The 17,859-nt window shown below is 40.4% G+C and overlaps 1 protein-coding gene across 4 annotated transcripts in view; it reads right to left on the bottom strand.

Annotated features, from left to right (window-relative positions):
• The window catches only part of BEST3 (bestrophin 3), a gene marked incomplete at its 3' end in the record, with an annotated part of 88,543 nt that extends 78,435 nt beyond the window's left edge, over positions 1-10,108 (bottom strand). For 2 of the 4 annotated variants that reach the window (XM_082256853.1, XM_082256852.1), the window contains exon 1: positions 9,911-10,107. Of the gene's footprint in view, positions 1-9,910 lie in introns of all 4 variants that reach the window. The other 2 variants (XM_082256855.1, XM_082256851.1) reach the window with 2 other exon arrangements.
• Positions 10,109-17,859: the final 7,751 nt, after the last annotated feature.

The raw sequence follows: 17,859 nt of genomic DNA, 5'->3' as shown, positions 1-17,859 counted from the left end.
CTATCTTTCTATTGGAACCAGCGTGGACTTTCAGCTATTTGAGCTACTGTCCGATCTTTAGGATCGGACTACACAGGCCAGCCTTCGTGGTGTCAAAGGTCAATATATCAATTCTGCCAAGCCCACAATAAAAATAAATACATAAGATACTTTGAGCAAGAATATATTTGACAGGGCTGTTTTGTACCAATATAAGTCTGTTTTTATTATATTTTTGTATGCTATGGGTAAGGCTACAGCCGAAATGCGTTAGCATTTTACCATGTTGTACACTGCTGTCATGCTGGAATAAATCGCATCAAAAGGAAGCATTCGTGTGCGTGCTTTTCTTATTACTTGGAAGATACTTCACTGTTGCTGATGATATCAGCAGACACCGCTTCTGATGATATGTTGAGTGATGTAAAAAGCATAAGGCGGAGCTAGAGCTTCATTGTGTCACATCCGGTTTGAGTCTGTGAAGCGCAGAGGGAGCTATGGACTTTCTGGTCTTTTATTTATATATATATATATATATATATATATATATATACGGTATACATATATACTGTATATATGAACGTCCAATGCTTTTTATCTTGTTGTAAGTGCAAGAGTAACTGCCTGTCTCCTGGAATCTCCTCCATGCTCTGGAGATACATAAAACCTTCTGCCAATGGCATGTATTGATGTGCCATCCTGGGGAAGTTGGACTGCCTGTGCAACCTCTATAGGGTCCAGGTATCGTCTAATGCTACCAATAGTGACACTGACCCTAGCTAAATGTAAAACTAGTAAAAAAAAACTGTCAGAAAAGATGGGTAGGGAAAAAAATGTAAGTGGCCTCCACCTGTAAACCATTCCTGTTTTGCAGCTCATCTCATTGTTACTTATCTAGTGCACATGTTGTTAATTTCATTAACCCCAAAGCAGCTGAAACGGATTAACAACCCCCTCTGCTACTTAACTGACCAGATCAATATTCCAGGAGTTTAATTGACTTGATGCTATACTCTGTATAAAAAGTGTTTCATTAATTTTTTTGAGCAGTGTATATACACTATATTGTCACAAATGCGCTTCTGAAAGAATGGTCAAAAATTCCTACAGGCACACTCCTAAACCTTGTGGACAGCCTTCCCAGGAGAGTTGAAGCTGTTTTAGCTGCAAAGGGTGGGCTAACTCAATATTGAACTGGACTAAGACTGGGATGCAAATAAAGTTCATATGCGTGTAAAGGCAGGCGTCCCAATACTTTTCACAATATATTATATATATATATATATATATATATATATATATATATATATATAAATATATTCAGTACTGTGCAAAAGTACATGGCCAGTCCAGCCAACCTTTTCATGGTGAGATGGGAAATTGAGGTATATAAATGGAACGCAACGGCCATATTTGCATTTTTACAAATGTTACATGATATTTTGTTTATTTGAAGCAAAGATATGGAGTCTTTACATCACTTCATGGGCTTCCTTAATCACAATGTATCAAATTGTCATATTTAAAACAGAAAAAAGAATAGCTATATGCCACTTAAAAGTTGTCACTGTCTGACTTGGTTGTAAAAAAGACCACAAGGAGCAATTTGATCGTATGAGGAGGAATTGCAGTAATACGAGTGACTATTTATCACAATCTCGAAGCACTATACAGGAGGTCGGGAGGCTGAACAGAATGAGTTTATTAGAAGAGAGGAAGCAAAATAGTGTTTCTTTCTGTCCATTGTTTACCAACGTCTCCATTTAGCACCAGCAGGTATAGTGTATTATTAAAGGCCATTGGGGCATCTTAAAATATGACTTGGTCCTTAACAAAAATCCTTTCAGATGTCCCACAGGGGATTTTTAGAAAAGCCCCAAATCTTAGGGACAAAATTGCCCTTAATATTGTAAACCCCCCCAAAAAGTGTTAAATTTTTTACTCACGTTAAGGGTTTTTATCTCTGTAACATACGTGTTATCTGTGGGCTTAATGGATGTAATGAAACCAAAAGTTTTTTCCCTCATTTTACAGGAAAGGAATATGATTTGGAATCATTTATCACCTGTAATACAAAATGTGTTGTCTACCTCTTACAATGCCCTTGCAGCAAACAGTAAGTAGGAAGTGTGACTAGGAGATTGAGAGATCATCTCTGAGAGAGTATTTACAATATTACTGTAAATGAGGCTTTAAGGGACACAGTTTGTCATGAGGCATAAAAGTCATAGCCATTAACAAATTGAGAGGCTGCAATTGGACTCAAGAAGTCTCCAGATTGGAGATGTGATGGATCTCCAAATTGAAAACATATGCCCCCATATGGGTTAAATGTCGATTGGGACACCAAATGTTTCACCGATACTAGATAATTTGTCTGCCATGCATTAGTGTATTTTTATTTTTGTAATTTAATGCCTTTTTTTAGATCTATGAATTAAAAACATATGCCCCCTATGGGTTAAATGCTGATGGTTTCATCAATATTAGATCATTTGTCTGTCATTTGTTAGTGTATTTTCATTTTTCATTGTTAAAATGTTAAGCCTTTTCGGATAGGTACTACAATATTCTTATATATAGCCTCTTTTTGATATATCCCTGCAATTTTAACTCATTTTAGCATATGCCTGATTTTATCAGATTTTTATTTTGTTATTTGTGTCTGTATATTTATATTGCTTACTTTGTAGCAATGTTTTTTGCCCACTAATGGGCTCATTTATTTATTAGACCTTTCACCCATGTTTATTCATAAACATCGTCAAATATAAAGTAATCTATTAACCACTTAAGCCCAAAAGACTAAAAGACCAGGGGGTACTTGCGTGACTTTATCGGACCATTGCGCGGTCGTGTGACACTGTACCTAAACGAATTTGACGTCCTTTTTTTCCCCACAAACAGAGCTTTCTTTTGGTGGTATTTGATCACCTGTGCAATTTTTTGATCATGCGCTATGAACAAAAAAAGAGCGTCAATTTTGCAAAAATAACAATATTTTTCACATTTTTTATATGAAATGCCCCCCAAAAAAAATGTAAAAATCAAAATTTTTTAACATTTTCGGCCAATTTGTTTTATGCTACATATGTTTGGTAAAAAAAAAATCCCAAAAAGCGTATTTTGATTGGTTTGCGCAAAAGTTATCGCGTTTACTAACAAAGGGAAAGATTTTTGTCATTTTTGGTGTTTTTTTTTAACGCGTAATGGCGGCGATCTGCGATTTTTTTTGCGGTACTGCGACATTGCGGCGGACAGATCGGACCCTTGACTGACATTTTTGACACTTTTGGGGTTACCAGTGACATTACTGCAGTAATCAGTGCTATACATATGCATACATATGCACTGTTACTGCAAAAATGACACTGGCAGGGAAGGGGTTAACTGTATTGTGGTGGAAACTGCTACAGAAATCCAACTCTCACTCTCGATTGTATCGGCTTCTTTTATTTTTGATCTACAACAACAGGGCTGAAAAATCTACCTGCTCCTCCCTATAGGTGGAAATTAATGGGCTAAATGAACATGGTGTAACTCAGCATTGGAGGTCCCCTTAGAATAGCCTATCAGCTGAAACATTCAATGGGGCAGAGACCTTAGTGCTGATGTCATGTGTGATATCGATCAGCAGTGGCTTTGTATGTGAGTTACAGTAGTTTTGTATTATTATATCAGTCCGTTTGGTGTGCAATGTATGTGATTTTAATGGTGCAATAAATACTACACTATTACTACCCTTTACGGATGTGAGCTTTTTTTGCTGCAGCTTGGATCTGTGCTCGGAAACTGGAAAGAAGGGCATTGTAGATAGATGCATAGGCTACATGGAATGACACCTACTTATGATGACATGCTAAGCTTGCTACACATTTTGTAGCGCATTTTCTGGTGAGTGCTCATTTTATGATGTGGTGGCTGGTGCTTCTTTACACTGGGAAGAGTCTGGCAAAAGTTCTACTGTTTTTTGTTTTTTTTGGGTTGAGCAAGATGGACTTATGTCTTTTTCAACCTGACAGTGTATAAGTCTGAGTCGTTGGTGGAGGAAATATATTACATGTGTTGTTTGGACTATACAGGACTTTTTTTTTTTTTTTTGTACTATCCGCATTTTAGGCACTTTTATACATATATACTTTATTTTTATTGTGATATTTTACTGATGCGTTTATATTTATGCTTATTTTTGCACTATATATAGCTACAGTATATAACTAATTGTGGCACTTTGTGATTAATTGTTGCACTCTGATTGTGTGGTGCTGCAGGTTATTTTATTTACACTGAGGATAGTTCTTAATGTCGTTAGCTGTATGTTTGGGGTCGTTGTCCTACTGCGGAATAAATTTGGGGCCAATCACACATAAGTATGGCTGCTATGGTTTAACTCCACTTAGTGATAGAAAATAAAAATAAATAAATCATACCCTAAATGAAAACTTATGGAGATGTCTATTTTCTAATGTGCATTGTAGCATTTTTATCAAAATTTGGTGCAGTTGCTTTCTGTCCTGAACAGATATCTGTTTGTTTTAGCAAGGTTTTTTTCTTTCAGTGTTGAATGCTGTGTCTAATGAAATCACCTGTGTAGAGAAGTCGGCTGTGGTAGTATTCCTTTAGCAGTGGTTACCCCTTAGGGGTTTTCTCTCACCTAGCAAACAAACAACTGTTACTTTGTCTCTCTGAACAGCTTAAGAAACTTCAGAAGCGCAGTTTGTATTGGGAAGGTTATTTTAAAAAAATGACTGCATGGTTTGAGTAGCAATTGTACATGTTATAATATTTATTTTCTTAACAATGTGGAGTTCTCCCTTAAACTTACTGAGATTTGTTTATTTCTGCAACAAGTCCTCTGCAGCCCTATACCTCTATGCCTTGTCTGTTCTATGCAGGTTAAAGCTAAGGGGGGAAATGTCTTCCTTACTGATACTGTACTTGGATTTCAGCCCTTCTGCGGGTCTCTTAAAGCTAGTGTATGAAAAGCTGACTAATGGACACTTGCGATTAAGCATCTCAAAATCTACATGTATTATGCACACCATAAACTGGGCCTTTGCTACTCATGAATTGGCTGGTAAAACCCTGTGTGAATTTCCTGCCATGTTCAGGCATCCAGGGGGAAAGATGACAGCGACCATCAGGTTGCCACAGGTAGTCAAGACACTCTAAAGGAGTCTGTTACAACTCTCCCTGTGTAAGGATTCTCTACTAAATTTCTCTCTCTGACAATTTCAAGCTTTTCCTTGCAGGACCAGTAAATTGGCCAATTTAACTATCTTCAAACAATTCCCAGGGCTGCTGATAAGCCAGTACAACCGACCCTGTTGTACCGCGCCCGGAATCCTCAGGGGGGCTCAGGCAGCCTCACAGACAGTGTAGAAAAAAAAAGAGGGCTTACTAAATTACAACTTCACTCAGCCTCTCCCACTAGCTTAGGGGGTTGTATTATTGCTATTTTCCCCGCCCCATCTCTCTGATGATGTGCTGGTGAGAGTGGATGGACTTTCTTCTCAGTTTCGGGCACATGTGCAGTGCATTCCGTTCCTGCTCCACTGCTTAAAGTCCCGGCCGCTGGCCTGCCACTGCCCATTTCCTTCCCTGGTGGAGTGATCTTCCTACCACTCAGTAGTCTGCCTGAGAGAGATGGAGAGTGAGAGGCTGTGAGTCAGGCGGCGGTGGGTAGCTGACAGGGTCCACAAGTAGAGGGGTAGCCGGAATTTGTAGCTGCTGCAGAACAGGGGTGCCTGAGGGTGGGTGAAAGATATACTGTAGTGCACTGTACATTACTATGTCACCATCTATAACACACAGGCAGCAGTCAGCAGGTTCTATGACATGGCTGTTGGGTGCTGATTTTGTTAACTTATTTGTCTTATTTTACCAAGATCAGCATCCAACAGCCATGTCATGTGGCACACTGTGACAGTGACAGCCATGATATAGAACTTGCTGCCTGCTGCCTGTGTGTTATCATAATGCTGATGATCCTAACCTGCCTGTGTTGCGGTTAGTTGTCTAGGCTTTTACACAAAGTGGAATCCGCTTCTTCAGTGGGGAATCTGTCCACTGATCCCCCGCTGACCGGAGTGGGCAGATGACAGGTCCGTGTCCACTCAGCTTATGCAGAGCCGACACAGCCTGTTCTGCTTACACCCAACCGGCTGTCTGTTTACACCCGACTGCCCTCCAATCCGGAAACGGAGGTTTAAAAGTATCTAAAGTCTGGTTAGATCCATTGCTCTATAGTAGTAAATGAAGGGTCAGATCAGGTCCATCTGAAAAATGGACAGCTGAACCTGATCAGACCCGTCGTGTGAGCCCACCCTCAACCTTTTCCCTTTATTTGCTTGCCGTCCGCCCTTAGTACATTTACTGCAGCAGGGTTGCATGGGCAGGCTGGATCACATACAAGTACGTCATCCAGCCTGTTACTGCACTTTGTTTCAAGATGGGGTTTGGGGAGTGGCAAGGGGCGCGCGGTCAGGGGTGGGCTTGAGGGTGGGGCTGAAGGGGGCCCCGTCAGGTAGGCTGTACAGGGCCCCACAATTCTATCAGCAGCCCTGACATTTCCTAAAAGGAATATGCAGCTTCGGAAGATCTTTGAGCAGTTTTTGTACCTTCTTTGGTAGGCTGCTAGGATGCCTAAAATGGCAGAGGTACCTGCAATGCAAGTATTTAGCACTTCCAAAGGAGTGCATCGCCTTTTTTCCTATGATATTTAAGCTAGAAGATCATTCTTCAAGAGGGCTGCAAATTGAACAGAAGGACAAAGCAGCAGAATGTCTTAGTGGTCAGCACCTTGCAGTACTGGGTTGCTCAAGTTCAAACCCCAACCAGGACACTTCTACCTGCATTGCAGGATGTCAGATTAGGGCACTTATGGGGAAGAGGTTTTCCAGGATTATGAGTCACCTGTTTGGTTGATGTGGCCTTCATCAGTTTAGCCGTATACATGGAGTTGTCATTGGAGGATGCTGTATCCTTCAAGGGTATACTCAATCAGGATGATTGGGTGTGTCCTTGGGGGGTGTAGCGTCTTCTATTGATAGCCTTGTGTTGGACTTGTCCCTAAAGGATTTATCTGTCTGCAATTGCAGCCTGGGAGCCTGCCTGATCCCTAGCCTCTTTTTCAATGCTATGGAAGTTGGGATGAAGAATATTCTATCCTAAGTAATAATTCTGACAAGTGGGACAATCTGGTCTACATTGCAAGAGTTTATTCTGCCCCTTCAAGGGCTAGCTTTATCTTGATGGCAAATAGCTGGAGATGATTCTACATGTAGAACATTCTTGTCTGCATTGCAAGGGTCTAAACAATCCCCTTAAAGGGCTAGCTTCATTTGATAGCAAATAGCTGAGAATAATTCAACAAGTGGGACAATCTTGTCTGTATTGTGAGAGACTAAACGGTCCCCTTCAAGGGCTAGCTTCATTTGACAGCTAGGAGCTGTGTTTAGTCTGGCCACCTTCCCTCAGAGTACATGTCTGCTAAATGAAAGAGGACTGCAGTCAGTGTCTAACTCCAAAAAGGTTTGCTCCTGCAGTTCCGGTCTGGAGTCCAGAAAGAATTGAAGAGATAAAGAGTCCTCAACCAAGTAGTCAGCAAAGAGCTCCACTTCTGGGAGAGAGGTTGCTTATCTCCCAATTTATTTACTTTTTCTATAACAAAGGAAAACTGGCACAAATTTTTTTTTTTTAAGTTTAGCTGTTTATTTCTTGTACCCACCATAACCGAGCACCAAAGAACAAAGCAAAATAAGTTCTCCTGCTTCTGACAATCGCAGTGATATTGCATATGTGTATATTATTTGTTGTTTGTACCTGTTGCACAGCCTAGAAATAATAGTGCGCATTTAAATTTTTTTTTAGAATCCTGACCATGACCTTTGACCCTTACTTGACCCAAACACTAATCCTAACACTGACCCAGCTTAAACCTTGATCAAGAAACTTTTTCTTTCTTTTTTCTTTCTTTCTTTTTTTTTTTTTTACACAGCTATTTGTTTCTCTCTCTCTCTCTCTTTTTCAGATCCTCAGAGAGTTCTTTGCCATGAGGTGCCATGTTGAACTTTCAGTGACCAGTATGAGAGAGTGAGAGTGATAACACCAAATTTAGCACACCTTCTGCCCATTCACACCTTAGACCTTATAATACTAACGAGTCACATGACACCGGGGAGGGAAAATGGCAAATTGGGCCCAATTTGGACATTTCACTTAGGGGTGTACTGACTTTTGTTGCCAGCGGTTTAGAAATTAATGGCTGTGTGATAAGTTATTTTGAGGGGACAGCAAATTTACACTGTTATACAAGCTGTACACTTACCACTTTACATTCTAGCAAAGTGTCATTTCTTCAGTGTTGTCACATGAAAAGATATAATAAGATATTTACAAAAATGTGCGGGTAGTAATCCCTTTTGTGAGATACTGTGTGTATATATATATATATATATATATATATATATATATATATATATATATATATATATATATATACATACACACACACACACGCTATATTACCAACAGTATTGGGACACCTGCCTTTACACGCACATGAACTTTAAAGGCATCCCAGTCTTAGTCCGTAGGATTCAATATTGAGTTGGCCCACCCTTTGCTGCTATAACAGATTCAACTCTTCTGGGAAGGCTGTCCACAAGGTTTAGGAGTGTGTCTATGGAAATGTTTGACCGTTCTTTCAGAAGCGCATTTGTGAGGTCAGGCACTGATGTTGGATGAGAAGACCTGGCTCACAGCTTACGCTCTATTTTATCCCAAAGGTGTTCTATTGGGTTGAGGTCAGGACTCTGTGCAGACCAGTTGAGCCCCTCCACCCTCAAACTCACTCATCTATAATCCCAATACTTTTGGTATTATAGTGAGTCTGTATATACAGGTAGATATATATATATATATATATATATATATATATATACACACACAGATACAATATATAGTGTATATGTCTTCCATGGTCTAATGTGAAATAGCACATGAGTACAATATTACAAAATGCTAAATTAACCTTCTATTACCAGGTTTTATGTTAACTAGAACTCTAAGAACAGAGAGTGTCTCTATCACTGCACATGAAGCTGACCGACTATTTTAAAGGTTATCTTTAAAAAAGGAAAGGTCTGTATTAAAACAACAGTCCTTGAACATCATAACCCAGACAAATGAAACCAGAAGGAACAGTTTGTACTTTGTCATTTCATGCTTATGTACATGCTACTCAGAAATAAAAGAACATGATTCTCATCTCAATTTGATCATCATACCACTTATTTTATCACCTGTATGTAATATATATATAAATAAATATGTAAATTGTCATCACTTTCTTGCATGTAAAAATGAAAGCATAATAACCAAGCACGTGAATAATGTAAACTATTTAAATCTGAGATGTGTACCATTAGTTGCACAACCAATATTATAATATGATGTTAAACAACATAAAAAGTTTATTCTATGAACTTTGAAGGTATTTAAAGCCGAAAGACATGCAGACCAATATGTCAGGGCTTTCCGCCTGGAGGCCTGAGAGCAAGAAGAAGCCAGGATTTTCCATGGCTCAAATCTTCTAATGACTCTTTCATAAACTAAGGTGTTAGACCTGTACCCATGCATGTATTAATAATATAAGAATCCCTCTTCAAACAAGCTCTTGGATCATGTTAACTATTATTATGTAATGTAATTTTTTTGAATGAAAGGTATTGAGTTAGATAAAAAGTTATATATAGTTATTTTATAGATGTAAGTTAACTTGGTCAATGTACATAATAAGTAAATAAAATGTAATGCACATATTTGTAATATAACTTTTATTATAAATATGTTACTAAGTAAGAATGCTCATATTCATGCAAGTAGCCAATCATTCTAAGATAATGAAAGAAAAGTGTATTGGACTAACCTGATATGGGAATCAGGGCAGTATCCTGGCAAAGTCCTTGCTGAGGTTAAAAAATACTGTAAAGTTCAGAAATGGTACTCTCACAGTTGCCTTCTGCTGACAATCAAGTCTCTTCCCAAGGAGCAGTAAGGAGTCCCTGGAGACCAGACTGACGAGCACAGGAGGGAAGAGATCCTTTCTTGCTTGAAGCCTGTTTGTGCCAACATACACACTGTCAGTTACATCAGAGACTGTTCCATGGGACAAAAACAGCCAACAGCTGCTGATCTTGCGCTCTCCTATTCTATATTTATAAATCCACCTGCCATTCAAAGAAGACCATTGACTAAGTGATCTTTAACTGATCTTCAAGCACATTTAGATATCACTAAAGACCAGTAGATAGCCAATTTATGTAATGCTTTTTGATCTATATAGACATTGATCATCTGCTTTAGGAAACTAAAATCTGATTAATAAGGCTCACTCCAAAACACTGGCCTATGAGAAGAAAAGTATTTGTAAATAATATGTTCACATATGAATTCTTATTCTTTCACAAAAAAAGTAGGGGTGAAGACTGAAAGACTATTCATGCTATTTTACTACAGGTTTAATCTTTCTTTGTACAGTCTTTTACCCATTTGAGACATTTTTTTAAACAATACTTGCAGTTTGATATTTATATTTTATTGGTCATTGTGCAAAAATAGAAAACAATCAAATGATATCTAAAGAAATAAAGTATCTTCTAATATTTCCCCCTCAAAATATGCTTGCATACTAACTCCCATTGGATTTGAATGGGGCCAAACCCCCACTTCCGGGGGTTTTGTCCTATACAGTCTGTGGGGCATTACTGCACAGGTATGGGTACTGCCGGTAAAGATTTACAGATAAAGGCTGCAAACACTAAAGGAGGAAGCCATTGGGAAGTGGGTGGGGATTTGAGACTTACATTATTTATTTAGTGATGTCCCTCTCTCCCTGAATGCAAAATGTTCTCTCGGATTAAACTTTAAAGCGGAGTTCCGGGCAGAGAAATCATTTTTCAGCAAACATACCCCCGGGACAGTCAGGGCTAGTACATTCCACAATGGCTAGCCTCTGATCTGTCCCGGTTCGCACTTACCTTTTAGAAGAAATACTCACTTATAAAATTTCTTCCACAGCGTTTCCACCTCTCTTGTGGGCAGCTGAAGCCGGCGTGGTCCTCTTCGGCGTCTTCTTCTCCCAGAATGCGCCTGCACCGGCCCCTCTCGTCACTTCCGTTGCGGCGCCCGGAAGTGACGAGCGGGGCCGGTGCCGTCGCATTGATTCCTGGGAGCGATGACGTTCAGCTCCCAGGAACCAGTGCAAGCCCGGAAGTGACGGCGGAGCCGCGGCACAGAGGGAGGAAGTGAAGACTGGGTGAGTATATTCGATCTTCAATTACAAGGTGAGTAAATAAAAAAAAAAAACCTAACTATCCAATTCCTTTTCAGGTGAAGGGGAACAAGCGGACGGGCACAAAAAAAAAAAATATCGATTTTGTGCCCAGAACTCCGCTTTAAGTACAAGGTCTGCTTTAAGCCCCAATGTACATTACAATATCACATAACAAATTGCTGTAGGTAAGGGAGTGGAAACAACCACACTGGCCCCCCTCACTACACACAGAATCAGGCCCCGACCCCTATATCCATGGCAAACAGATGGCACCAGAAGTCTGAAAAAACATAGCCCTGCTTTTGAGTGCCTGTGGTGTAAGACTAAGTATCAGAAAGTTTTTAACCAATATATATCTGCCCTCCAAAAATAAAATTCCTGCCTCCTCACTGCCAAGCATACCTACTTCATCACTCTTATTAACAACTTATCATCCTGTCCCTGTTAACTCTTCTCTACCTTTAACTCTCTACTTCGTCCTCCACTGCCTCCACCTACTAACTCACTCACTGCCCAGGAAATCGCTAATCAGTTCAAACATAAGATTGATACAATTTGTGAGATCTCTGCTGTACAGATACCTTCTCCAGTTAACTCTCCTTGTCCACAGGTAAAATCATCACTTCCCTCATTCAACCCCGCCACTATAGATGAATTTGCTAAACTTTTTTCTAACGTCCACTTAACTACCTGGCCCCTGTTACCTTGCAAATGCTACGGTCACACTCTGACTCTTTCCTTCGTGCTCTAATTCACATCTTCAATTTCTCCCTCTCTTCTGGCATCTTCCCCACCTCTTTAAAACATGCAGTAGTCACCCCCCATACTTAAAAAGCCCTCACTAGACCCTACCAACCTTAACAACTAACACCCCATCTCCTTGCTCCCCTTTTTACCCAAACTCCTTGAACGTCTGGTCTACAATCGACTGAGCGACCACCTCACCGAGAATAACCTTGATCCTCTTCAGTCTGGATTTCACCCTGAACACTCTATGTAAACTGCTCTCCCAAAACTCACAAAGGATCTACTAACGGCTAAATCCAATGGACAATACTCTTTACTCCTACTTCTGGACCTCTCTGCTGCCTTTGACACAGTGGACCACCCCCTTCTCCTCAAAAATCTCCATGCCTTTGGTCTCTATTACTGTACTCTTCGCTGATTCTCATCCTACCTATGCAGCTGCGCCTATAGCGTTTCTTACAATTCTGCTTCCTCCTCTCCTCTTTTTTTCTCTGTCAAGGTTCAGTTCTTGGACCTCTCCTATTCTTGATCTTCACCCCTAGGTCACTGATTGCCTTCCATGGCTTCCAATACCATCTCTACACTGACGACACCCAAATTTATCTCTCTACCCCTCAGCTCACTCCTTCAGTCTCCTCACGTATCACTAATTTACTAACAGACAAATCAGCCAGGATGTCACGCCTTTTTTCTCAAACTCAATCTATCTAAAACCGAGCTCATAATTTTTCCTCCCCAACGTTCCTCTTCCCCTGATTTCTCTGTCAAGATTGATGGCACAACTATCAGCCCATCCCCGCATGCCAAGGTTCCAGGTGTAATCCTGGACTCTGAATTATCTTTTTGGCCCCACATCCAATCACTGTTGAAATCTTGCTTCCTCAATCTCCGCAACATCTCCAAAATATGCCCGTTTCTAACCAATGACACCATAAAGCTCCTAATTCACTTCCTGGTCATCTCTCCCCATGACTACTGCAACTTCCTCCTCACGGAATTACCTTTACCTAGGCTATCCCCCCTTTAGTCCATCATAAATGCTGCTGCCAGACTCATCCACCTTACCAACCATTCAGTGTCTGCTGCTCCTTTCTGTCAATCTGCTGCTGTTGCTTAGAATATTGTCCTGCAAGCTGGAAAATCTGTGTGTAGGGTGAGGCTAAGAGTGTAATGGTCACATATGTCTCTTCTGTGAAATCAGTAAGTGAAAGGTGTGTTGCTGCAGCTGGGACAGCAATGGAGCTGTGAGAGGAGGTAGGTAAGTATTTATGGATGGGGATTCAGTTAGTAGTGCGTTTTTTACCTTAATGCAGGGAATGCATTAAGGTAAAAACTATTTGACTTTATAACCACTTTAAAGTGCTCTTTTTTGCTTGTTCAGAATAATGGAATAATTACATATACTCATAGTGCATAGGTACATTTTAAGCAAAATCATAAGGGGACTATCCAGTAGATCTAACGGTCTGCTTTAACCAATGAAAAAAAAAAAAAATAATAATTTGATAATTCTCAGGAAGGAATTAAATTGAATTCTTACCTCACAGCACAGTCTTGCAATGCAGCACAAATTCTGTCACTCTTGGTCCAGTGACTGCCTTCTGGGTTATAGATTGTTCTTGCCTGTAGATGTTCTGCTTACGTTTTGATTAAAGTGGCTTGATCTTGGCCAGTCCAACAATAGACAATGCAACATTTCTCAAAGGAGTGGCAGTCTCCATCGACAATATCATTTTCTATATATCTTTACTCTAAGAGCCGGTTCACACTGAGGCGATACGACTTCGGGGGGCGACCTGTGAAGTCGCGTGACCACTGTGCACCGTGACTTTGGCGCGACTTGCAGGGACTTCACATAATGGAAGTCTATGCAAGTCGCTCCGAGGTCGCCCCAAAGTAGTACAGGACCCTTTTTCTAAGTCGGAGCGACTTGTGTCGCTCCTATTAGAACGGGTCCTGTACTACTCAATGGACCGCGACCGACCGCGACTTGTCAGGCTGACAAGTCGCCTGACAAGTCGCGGCAGTGTGAATGGGCTCTTACTGTCCAGGATTTTTTTTTCCCCTCGAGAAGGTTTGTTCCAAAAATATAAACACATCTTAAAAATATACAGCTTGCAGCTCATGTTTCATTCCTTGGTCATGTCTTATCACTCTGTAGATCAGCCTGTAGGAGATCACACTTTCCATTTAAAGAATAGTCTTGTTACAGAATAAAACACGTTAATAAACATGTATTAAAGGAACACTAAGCTTAAAATATAGGTTTCCTCATATAAAGAATACAAGCTAGTAATGACATTAAGGCCTTATGCACATTAGACATTTTTACAGTTGCTGTTTTTGGTGTCAGGCATTTTTTTCTACAGTCAGCAAACTCCCCAGGATGTTATCCTATGTGTCCATTCCCACATAGGCTGTTATCAGCTGTTTTTGGCAGGGGCATTTTCTGGCTGGAAAAACCCCCCAGAACTAGTGGGTTTTAAGTTGCGTTTTTCAGCTGTAAAAACGCTCTAACTCTGGTAAAAGCTTAAAAACGCTGAAAACGCCAAAAGACGACGAAAAACGTGGCTATTCACCGTTTATTAACGTTTTTGAGCCATAAGCTGTTGTGGGAATATAGTTTTGCTAAAAAAAAAAAAAAAAGCTAAAAAACACTGAAAAACGCTATTGCAAAAAAGCTGAAAAAAAGCCTTCTACTGCTTTCTACTGATGTTTTGGTATCGTCCAGTGTGCATGAGGCCTTAGAATTGTAGTCTAAGGTCCTGTTCACACCTGAGCATTTTTTAGCTCATAAAACACTCATCTCTGAAGTCTCAAAATGTCCAACAAGCAAAATCCTATTAATTTCATTGGTCCCTGTTCACATATGAGCATTTTGTTACCGGAAGCAAAACGCCTGAAGCTCAAAAAACTACATAAGCTTCTTTTTTGGCAGAATATCAGCGTTTTTGTTAGATGTCAATGCCTGCCTCCAAACACCTGCAAAAAAAGTCTGAAAAAACACCTGAAAAACGCCAGAAAAATTGCCTGAAAATGATACGCTCAGGTGTGAATGGAGCCTAAATGTTTATAAATCTTGCACAATATATCCTATTCATCAAGTATCTGATGGATTGCTGCACTGGGGGAATCAATGGCAGAATATAGAGACAACAAAACAATACATTAGTCACAGAAAAATGAATAGGTACATGCACAAAACAAAACAAAAACAACAACAAAAAAAAAGAGTCCCCTGACCTCAACATCACTAATGGTAATAAAATTATGTACCAATATCTTTGTAAAGGTTGATCTCTGATAACCTTGTTTCCTTGATGGCTCCATGTCAGCACAGCTGGGTATTGCAATCAAAAGAAAAGAACTCACTGTTCAAGGTGTGTAAAAACCTGATGACACCCACCGGTGCACGCCCCGGCTCGCCTCCGTGGATATACGAATAAAAAAGAAAGAATTGGCGGCACTCCAGATGAAGTCAAAATCCAGTTTTATTGACTGGACATCCCAACGTGACAATAGTGACAAGGTAGACGCATTTCACACACTACACTAGTCACTACTGGTAATGATTAAGCACACAGTGTAGTGTGTGAAACGCGTCTACCTTGTCACTATTGTCACGTTGGGATGTTCAGTCAATAAAACTGGATTTTGACTTCATCTGGAGTGCCACCAATTCTTTCTTTTTTATTGGCACAGCTGGGTATGCCCCCCTCATGCTTCATGAACCTGCCGCCTCAACATTCCTTTTTTTTCCTCCAATTTGTAAGGACCTTGGTGTGCTCCTCTACCTGGCTGGTCTAAAGGGCTGGCTGTCCATCCATGCATGTGGGTTTAGGCTGGACGTGGTCCCTGATGTGCCAGCTAAATGACACATAATCCAGGAAGCCCACTGCTGGTCTTTTTATTACGGCTAACAGCCTTGTCTGGGGTCAGCTGAATCTAAGTGAAGTGGGCAGCGGTATCAGCAGAGTCTCCCTTAGGCACGTGCGCCCACGCAGTCCCAGTGTTTACGGTCGCATAGCGGAGGTTGGGTGAGCTTAATTTAAAAATGCTTTGTATCCAAATGAATGCTGCATTACTAGGTATTGTTGTACCTTGCTCCCTGTAGCTGCTATGCTGCTGCTATGGTATTGTTGTACCTGAGCTCCCCATTAAGAGCACTCTGCATAACAGATTTCACAAAGTAATACTCTGTCTGTTCACACATGGCATTAACTGGCTTCTCATGTTCACCTTACTATCGTGCCTTTGTGGCAACCCCCTCAAAAGACCTGCATTCCCAGAGAAGTTGCCTGTGGATGACTGCTGTAGCCAGCTATTGCTTGTTGGAGTATAGGACATCCTTTTATATATTTTGTGCTCTCGAAGTTTCTCAGCCAAAAAAGAAAAAGAGAACAGGGCCTAGATATGGATTACGCCCTGTATAAAAGTCAGCCTAAAATTGTGGTTGGAGAAGTGGAATCTTCTGTGATGTCATTCACTTCTTTTTTTTTATCAATAATTTTTATTAAAGGTTTTCATGAGAAATTGACAAACAGAAATTTCAAAGGTACAGAAAAGAGTACCGTCAACATAAGCATAACAGCTTCAAGTATCCTACTACAATTACAATGCATAAATGTTGAAGAAGAAAGTTCTGGTAGCACAGGCAGTCTTTGCAGAACATATGCCATACATCGTGAAAAATTGACATATGGATACATAGTGTAACTGGGTACCTGACAATACCCAAGCAGGACCGGCATCGGGATCACGATCCCCCCCAATGCGGCAGTTAAAAAAAAAAAAAAAGAAAAAAAATTATAAAAAAACACACAAAAAACAATACAGGTCATTCAGCCCTCTGCCACAATCTGACCCCAGTGCCGCCCATATAACTGCCCATAGGGTAAAAACATCGGAAGGTGTAACTGAGCTAACGGTACATGCCCGTAAGGCTAAAGAGATAGGAATAAGAAAGAAGGAATAGCAAGAGAGAAGAAAGAAAGAAGGCAATAGAAAGAAAATTTAGCAGGACCCCGCCCAGCACCCCCCCCGTCCCCGGACCCCGATGCCCCAGACCCCATTAACTGCTTCCGGTAAGATAACGGAGCCATGGCTCCCACACCTTATCAAACTGCTTCATTTTATCATTTAACATGGCCGACATACGTTCATTGAGCATTATCCATGTAAGTTTATGGCGGAGCTGTTGTAAGGGGGGATGGGTGCGCTGATAGTGTGTTGAAGCTGCTCCCGGTATTCAGTGCTTTTGAATATAGATAAATGTATATGTGGTGTGGGGTGCGCTAAACAACAAATAAATAATGAATATATAACATATATCTATGTGTGAACCAAATCAACAAAAGTAAATATATATAACATATATCAATCTGTGAAGCCAATTAATAATGCAAATCAATTGGTGCATAAACATAAAAGTTCATAAGTGTCCATAAATATTTTGCAGGTGAGTAGAATTGTATTCTATCCGAATAATACGTGTATCCACCACCGAGTGAAATTCATCCTTACCAAACGGAAATAAATAAGGTGCAACTATATTTTCTTGTGCTGAAAAAATATCCAATCTCCTTGTGAACAAACACCACGTGTAAATCACCAAGAATTAGCCTCTTACCAGATGGTAATAGGTATGCACTTGTTCAGTGAAACCACCGCCTTGCTTCCTCTTTAAAATCCTGAAGTGGGATGTAGAACCGCTCTACCTTTCTTTCTCCACTAGATGGCAACGAGTACCAGCAAGAAACACAGCCTCATCCTTCTTTACAAGCTCACAAAACCAC

The sequence above is a fragment of the Pelophylax lessonae genome (genome assembly GCF_965119305.1).
Source record: "Pelophylax lessonae genome assembly, chromosome: 4".
NCBI lineage: Eukaryota > Metazoa > Chordata > Amphibia > Anura > Ranidae > Pelophylax > Pelophylax lessonae.
The sequence above is the reverse complement of the archived record's forward strand: the minus strand, read 5'-3'. Positions and strand labels throughout refer to the sequence as shown.